Source organism: Dendropsophus ebraccatus, chromosome 3 (assembly GCF_027789765.1).
Source record: "Dendropsophus ebraccatus isolate aDenEbr1 chromosome 3, aDenEbr1.pat, whole genome shotgun sequence".
Classification (NCBI taxonomy): Eukaryota; Metazoa; Chordata; class Amphibia; order Anura; family Hylidae; genus Dendropsophus; species Dendropsophus ebraccatus.
The window spans coordinates 139,672,837-139,681,355 of NC_091456.1; the positions used below are offsets into that span (position 1 = coordinate 139,672,837).

An 8,519-nucleotide genomic window follows, 5' to 3' on the forward strand; every position below is an offset into this window, starting at 1 on the left:
AGGCTGATCTTCACATAGGTATTGAGGACCTTTGGGTCATGTGACCCAAAGGTCCTTAATCCCTCTCCTGTGCCGTCTGGCAGGTCCTGCTCCTCTGTTCAGCCTGCTCACCCAGCACTACAGTGAGGGGGCTGAACAGTGCAGTGGGGGGTCCCTCTTCCTCTCTGGACCCCTGGGGGAGCGGGGTACCTACCATGAAGGCAGGGCAGACTTCCTCGGGCCCCCTTCATGCAGGGGCCCCATAGCAGTCGCCTTCCCTGCCTTCACTGTAGCTACGCCACTGTGTAAAAATATATGTGACATGCTAGTTAGGGGACGCTATTGCCCACAACAGGAGAAGAGAAATACTTGGCTACATAAAAGTAAAATATCTGGTAATTATAAGTGTGGCCATTGTAGCCATTGCAAGTATCTAAAAGAAACAAAGTCTGTGCGGTTAGGTAGTCTAACGTGGGAAATACGCGATTTCATTACATGCCGTACAGACGCATGTAGTATACGTTCTGATGTGTAGTTGCGGTTTTTACTATATAGGAAAAACTATTCGTCCCCTGCATGTAAGGTTTGCGGAACACTTGCGTTCAATACGGACAGGCAAAGGATGTCCTAAAGTAATATCACATATGCGTACTGTACATAATGGAGATATATCTAATTTATTTTTTATGGGATTGTTACAGGTGAGGAACCCTCCGGAGGGAGGGGGTAGAAATACCAAGTTGCTTAGAAGGGAAACAAAACTAATTATGAAAACAGATGCCCTTGCACCATTAGGATTAAATGATAGATCTGACTAATATGGATATTATTAAGCAAGTGCCTTTATGTATCAATGCTGCATAAAAGATCATGTTCTTATACGTCTACATAAATATATGTTTTTAATTGGTTTCTGAATAATTAAGTCTTAAAAAGGAGTATGGGAACGTGGTGACGTAGGGCCGAGAGGAAGCGTGGAGTAACGCACGCGAAACAGGCTGTCGCCCGTCCACATGTCTGTGTCTGTACCTGCAGTTATGTAAAATAACACTTCATCTGCTTTTAAGAAGACAAGAAGGGTGAGTGCCTCATCTTTATCGACTTATTGAAGTGCTATTCATATGGATTCTTACGGATGATTGAGCACCACCCATAGTCACGTAAGGTCTTTTTGGAGAAGTGTTCACATGGTCCGGTTCACCTGCGGTAGTGCCGAGATATTTTCTTTGTGGTGACTATGATCTTTTTAGAGACCGCCCGTTCTATGACCCGGCCAGGTCACGGAACGGCCGGTCTCTTACTAGGTATGAACATAGCCTAAGGCTTCATTCACACGACCCATAAAACTATTTTAGGGACCACTGCGGCCATTCACATGATACTTGTCATGACCCACACCACGAAAAAAATTGGACATATCCTAGTGCTGATTGCGGCATGGATCAAATCCCCCCCTTCGGTCCGGCAGCAGAGATGACAAGAGAGCATGATTTGCTCTCCTGTCATCGCATCTACTACTCACCCACTCCCCCAAAGTGACCAGCTTCATGTTCACCAGAAGTGGCCTGGAGTACGCTGCTTTCCTCTCCCGGCAGAGTAGTCCAGACCACTTCCGGTAAGCTCTTGTAGCCGGTCAGCACGGGGAAATAGCTGAGTATTAGATGCGATGACAGGAGAGCACATCATTCTCTCCTGTCATCTCTGCTGCCAGGGGGGATCAGTGCTGGGCGGTGGGTGGGCTTCGGCTTGGGGATTTATGCCGCGATCCTCCTCCGGATAGCGGCACGGATCATGTAAATGAGCCCTAATTGTGTGAGTTTTTTTTTAAAGCGTTTCATTGTATGTCACTGTTCTGTATTGTTGAATATCCTACAAATATAACATATCAACTATCAGCTGTTAGCAACTGATATAATAGCATCCAAAAGTATATCACTGGTGCCACAAAAAAGACAGGTCACCAAGTGCAATTATCCTAATTGAAGCAAATAATTAGGACAAGAAAACAGAAGCCCTCGGTGCCGGGAGGATGATGAAAAATACAACTCACATGATTTATAAATTCCACTGATATTGATCTCCTGTCAAGCACTGAATGGATTATCCTGTTCTCTTTACAAAGTACAAAAGATGATTTGCTAAAAATAACTGGAATATGTAGAATTTCAGAAAAAGTGGGCATACAGTAAAGCAATACCCATTACAAATCTGTCTATCTATCTAATCAAATTAGTCATATTAATATTACCACCTTGTCTAATATTCTGTAGGTGCCCTGGTGCCACCAAAACAGCTCTGACCCATCAAGACATTGCCTCCACACTGTGAAGATGTCCTGTAGTATCAGGCATCAAGATGTTAGCACCAGAGCCTTTGAGTCCTGTGTGTTGTGAGGTGCGCTCTCCACAGATCACATACTGTATGCATTACCAGCACATATTGCAATTGGATAGAGAACTGTGGAATTTTAAGGCCAAGGCACGGAGAGGCACGGAGACCGCGGGGTTTTGCACGGAATTTCGGCCAATTCTGTAGTGTGTCCTTATGTTCCTCAAATCTTTTCTGAACAACTATTACATGTTCCTTAGAGGGCTACTCTCAGTACCCTGTTTCAGCCAAATGAGAAAGTCAAGAAGCTGAAAACAGCCAAAAGCACTGGAGTTACCCAATTTGTGTAACATCCATTGGGGGAGATTTATCAAAGGGTGTAAAATTTAGACTGGTGCAAACTGCCCACAGCAACCAATCACAGCTCAGCTTTCCTTTCAGCACTGCCTAAAGCTGAGCTGTGATTGGTTGCTGTGGGTAGTTTGCACCAGTCTAAATTTTACACCCTTTGATAAATCTCCCCCATTGACTTCAATCAAAGTTTTGCAAATGGATTAGTCCCACTAGCTACACTGTTTATGTAACTCCAGAAGCTATGTCAACCTATGTAGCTTGTGAGCTATGCTTTTTGTCCAATTGTCATTACAAGTCAATGGGAATTTAGAAAATTGTGTAATTCCTGCTTTTCAGCTGGTTTTGGCTTCACACTCACCTCCAGTAGCTGCAAACAAGCCATAGGAGGGCAGGGAGCCATCATTATGACTTGGCAATACACCTGAACCATTTCTGAACAAATAGCATTGCCATGAAGGAGGGGTGCACTTGGTATGTACAAGGTAGGTACATGTCAAAGTAGCATGCACTTCAACATCAGCCCCCAAGGTTTCTCAGAGGAAGAAAGAGATGTTCCAGCGCCAAGAGCCGGTAAAAATTCCAGCTTTATTTGTCCAAAATTTTTTTCCTTTTAGGATTTTCCTACCGATGTGCCTCCAAACGAGGTCCCTTGTCAATCCTGCAAGCCCAGGTTTTTATCTCTCTGTGGCATGTTTATGGTTGCAGCAGTAATGGAACACTTTGCACTTTCCCAGTGGAACATTGTCATCTCCATCTCTTTTCCACTGTGCTTGTTATGATGTAATACTGGGTTCAGGAAAAGTAATACTTTTGCATCAGACATAGAATTAAACCACTGATGTGACCTAGCGTTACCTTGTTCTAATAATACAATAAAAAATTATATTAAGGCTATGTTCGCACACCGTCTCTCTTTGGCCATTGGACGGCTGTTATGGAGAAATAACACCTGTCATTATGAAACAATGGACAGTATTTAGACTCAAAATAATGCTTGTCCCAAAAAACAGCCATCAGACGGCCAAAAAAAAGGTGGTGTGTGAACATAGCCTAAAATAAGAATCGCAAGAATAGGGTTTACGTTGACATTTGCAGAAATCAACACATGTGCTGTGGAAACAACAATATTGACCTGTATGGGACTATTTAAGCAACAAATCTGCCATGTTTCAATAAACCATAGACTTAAAGGGGTAGTGCACCAAAAAAAAATTTCTTTCAAATCAACTGCTGCCATGAAGTGCCAGAGATTTGTAATTTACTTCTATTAAAAAATCTCAAGCCTTCCAGTACTTATCAGCTGCTGTATGCCCAGCAGGAAGTGGTATTGATTCCAGTCTGGAGAGCAGGAAAGGTTTTCTATGGGGATTTGCTCCTTCTCTGGACAGTTCCTGACATGGACAGAGGAGGCAACAGAGAGCACTGTGTCAGACAGGAAAGAAAACACCACTTCCTGCTGGACATACAGCAGCTGATAAGTACTGGAAGGCTTGAGATTTTTTAACAGAAGTAAATTACAAATCTCTGGCACTTCATGGCAGCAGTTGATTTGAAAGAAAATTTTTTTGGGTGCACTACCCCTTTAAGTCGCGCCCACATTTTACTGTAGCACCACCACCACTGGTGAACCACCAACATTACACCCATTTTACTCCCAGACAGCTCATGTAAATTCCTGTTTTGACCTAAGAAAAGGTCAAATGTTGAGTAGAACGTGCATAGATCATTTAAAGTAAAAAAGCCTTAACCATTGGGAAACATGCTTTGTAATGTATAGTTCCAGCTCCATAATTCTAACCATATCAGATCAATTTATTCAGCAATCTCCATAATAGTTCAGTTTCTGGGCCCCTTGAGAAAATTGACCAATTTATGTTTCATGTAGTCCTCTGAATACCACCACCTCCACACTCAGATCTCTACAGAGGCATATACCCCTGTTATGTCCAAAACAAATGCAGCATGAGCGATCTATGACACAATGAAGCAAATGGCCATTTTCTCTGCAGTACAGTACCGTAGAATGATGCAGGACAATGTCTGGGAATGTTCATAATGAAGCCAACGCCATGAAATACTCCAGTCGCACTTGACAGTTAATAGTCCCAGTCTCATAATACAATTATCATTAGTCTGGCGCAGTTGGAATTATACAATATGACGTCTCATACATTCCTACTTGCTTGTAAAACCTTAACAGGATGTCATGGGTGTCAGAAAAAAGGGAACAGAGATGAGGGGACTTAATTCCACCCACTCTATCGCATATCAGAACAGAAAATTAGGTTAAGTAAGGAAAAGACTTTACATATAATCCACATTCTTATAAAATATTAGGATTGTGAGATATCAAAAAAAAATTCTAGAATCCCAACATACAATCCATCATGTATATGGTGATAGTAGCTGGTTACTGTAATGACTATTCCTGCACCACATCTAAACATATGTCCTAAATTTTACTGAATATTTCATAATTTTAATAATTTTTGTGAAATTAGTAAAACCTGTAACAGTAAGCCCCACCATCATCTATATAAACATCTTTATTTTGAAGTTGTTTTTTTTTAAATGTCTGTTTTCATGTGCTTCCATATAAGGGAAGTAGAGGACCACCGCACTGTGATACTGGATGTTACTAATATGCCTGATGTCCCATATGGAGATATTCTATGAACACGCACAGCATTGGTAATGTACATGGATTATTTACTCCAAATCTGGGGTCAAAATCAGTTACCAAAGAAAGAGATATTATTTTTTCTATTACAACTGATGACAGATTTATTAGAATTATAATTGTCTGGCCTACGAAGCTTCTACTGTCCATCCCGCTGAATACGGCAGACAGATATGGCCGTCCATAAATAAAATCGTTTGTGGTTATTGAATTCTTTTCCCTGTGTTTGCAAACAGATATACTGTAATTGAATAGCTTTTGTTTAGTCTGATCTTTCCACAGATGACGTAATCTCTATAGTCTCTGTTCTGGGTCTAGAACACTTAGATACCATCCAAAGAAGAAAAATGAAAAATTTCAGATTATTTTATCAAATTGCTAAATATGTTTAATAGCAAACACTGTTTAGTAGGAAAAGACTACACTGGGTGTATAATCCAATTGATAGTTATGTGATCTCATGGTGGCAGAGCACACCTTGGACACTGAAAAACTAAGAAGCCGAGAATACACACTCATAAATTCCGCACATAATGGGACTGACATATGGGCTTGACCTATGTTATTTATGACAACCCTCCCTCTTGACCTTTGAGGTGACCCCATATGTAGCATATATCTTATAATATTATATAATGCAGATCTATATATTTCAATTTAAGGTTTCTCCTTGCTGCCACAGCATTGCGGGAAGTTATAAGCTGAGTGACTGAAGGTAAGATTTATGGTCAACTTTGTGGTGATTGTAGACATGAGCGCTCTAGTAAGATGCTAGTTACAGGAATCCCTCCTCCTTATTATCCATGTGTCTGGTTATCCCCAGCTCTCTGCACTGCAGTTGACTGCAGATTATCCTGTGCATGTCCAAAAAAATGTTTATTGTTATCAGTGTTTTAATTCAGGCAGCCCGTATTTTATTACCACTTGAAGGAAGAGCGACTACAATCAATCACAGCGCACCCTTTGACGCACACTGATTCTGGTAATGAGATTTTGTTTGCCCTGACACTCTGCATTTGGCTCACTGTGCAGTTGTTTGACAAATGACAGCTCCTGTGGATGACTCAGACTCCGCAGAACCAGCAGGTCTCGGTTAACCCCTCTTTTACCACAGGGACCTTGAAGAGCAGAGCTCTGCAGGCAGCCGAGGCAGTGAAGAGTGAAGGCACGCTAGTTCTGCAGCATGCTTCCTTCACTTTGAGCCAAGTACAAGACTGCAATAAGTTTCCTGATGCAATGTTAACTGCGAGCGAGCAACAAATTCAAATCTATTGTCAACCCCTCATCATTTCACCTACTATACATAGCCCCCAGATTAATGCATGCATTAAATAGGGGCTTAATCTAAGTTATATCTCACAGACAGCAACTGTGCGGGTCCATGCAATCTATTGTTCCCAGTAAGCATAGTAAGATCTGACTACAGTCTTGATGAATGTATTAATCTGGAAAAAGGTCTGCCCCCATCATCACTATCTTAAGGTATATCCAGTTATGAAAACATGTAGAAACATTACGTTTTAGGATACTGTAATATAAGAAGCTCATTCTTTAAGTCTTACTTATTAGCACTAGATACACATTGAAATATATTACTGTAAGTGACCTAAACCACATAAAATAAGAATAAGCAAATTTAGCCTTTGACATGAATTCATTGCACATCCTTAGCAAGTTACCTCTGATTTGTTTAAATGCATTAAAAAAAGTTCCCAAGTTCATGCAAATCCGGCGTCTCGTGTTATGTCAGGAAGTGTAAGCATCTTAATGTTCATTGATGGGCAGCTGTGAAAGTATCCGCCACCCAGTGCACCCGGCTTACCTCGTCCACCTGCTCCTATCCGCTCATTCGCAGCAGTAGTGTAATTGTCAGTGCAGGGAGCTGTCCGCTTCTCAGTGCTGAACGGGCCACCAAATAGGGAAGACTAGCAGCACATTGGGTGGATCTTACTCTGCAGTTCTGTTCTGCTGCAGTGCTGAATAAGAAGTATAAAGAAGGAAGAAAGTGTCACACACATGCACACATGCTTTTTTTGTTCCGAATAAGATGAGAGGTAAAGGCGTACAGATGAAATGAACAGGGAGGGAAGATTTGTGTGTAATCAATAATTGAAACGCTGGGAGTGGAGTGGGCAATCCCAGCTCATAGTAGGAAGCAGCCTGGAGCAGCTGTGGGGGTGGAGTGAATGCAGGCATATGGGGTTATCCGTTTTGCTTGAATAACAATGTATGAAGAGGAGAAAATAGAATACTAGGCACCTCCTGGGTAGCCTCTGTGTTTAATCTGGGGTGATAAAGACTAATACAAGCCAACAGCTGACTATGACTAGAGGGAACTCCATTCAACTTTTATTACGCATTTACACATCTAGGATTCGGAAAGGTCCCCTATACTACCCAGTAAGCATAGTGCTTCTCATCTCATTATTATTGGCACAAAGTAGCAGCCACTTAGCATTACTTATATCAAGGACAATGCAAACTTTTCAAGGAAGGCAAATTCAGCTATAAAGTATTCACATTACAGGGTCTCTGTAGCGTCCTGTATAGTCAAAAGAAAGAACTGAAAAGAAAGAACGCATAGACCATAAATGTTGATCATATTGGCAACTGATGCAAGGGGCGGGGTTTAAAGGGGTTTCCCAACATTCTGGAAACTCAGTGTATGTGCAGTACAGATGACTAACAATAAAAAAATAGAGACATTTTAGATCCCCCCCTGCTACCATACATTTATTTGATTCCTCTTTGGGGGGGGGGGGGGGGTTCTTGGTTGCAGACATGATGTGTCATAATGTTGTACAAAGATCGGTTACTGCAAGGCAAGTAAAGAGTGATGAAGTGCTGCAAAACCGCAGGTATGTTACCTGTAGGATATGTGCCTATTTTTTATCTTTAGTTATACTATATGTATCTTATAGGGGTATTTATACCTTCCTCCCTACCTTTTTCCCTTTACAATGCAAAATACAAACAAGATTGTAACAGTCACTGGGCTGTGACCCGAACAAGTACAGATGGAAAGAGCACTGATAGAAGAGCATTGTAGATACGCACAAACTTATTATCCATCCAAATGGCTGGTTATTCTAGATAGATAGATAGATAGATAGATAGATAGATAGATAGATCACTGCATTAAGAAACACCTACTCAGTAGATAGATAGATAGACAGAC

The 8,519-nt window shown here is 41.4% G+C and overlaps 1 protein-coding gene across 1 annotated transcript in view; it reads right to left on the reverse strand.

Annotated features, from left to right (window-relative positions):
* Positions 1-7,297, reverse strand: part of SV2C (synaptic vesicle glycoprotein 2C) — a 141,120-nt gene extending 133,823 nt beyond the window's left edge. The window contains exon 1 of the mRNA XM_069962771.1: positions 7,164-7,297. The gene's annotated coding sequence lies outside the window, so the exon portion shown is untranslated. The remainder of the gene's footprint in view (positions 1-7,163) is intronic.
* Positions 7,298-8,519: the final 1,222 nt, after the last annotated feature.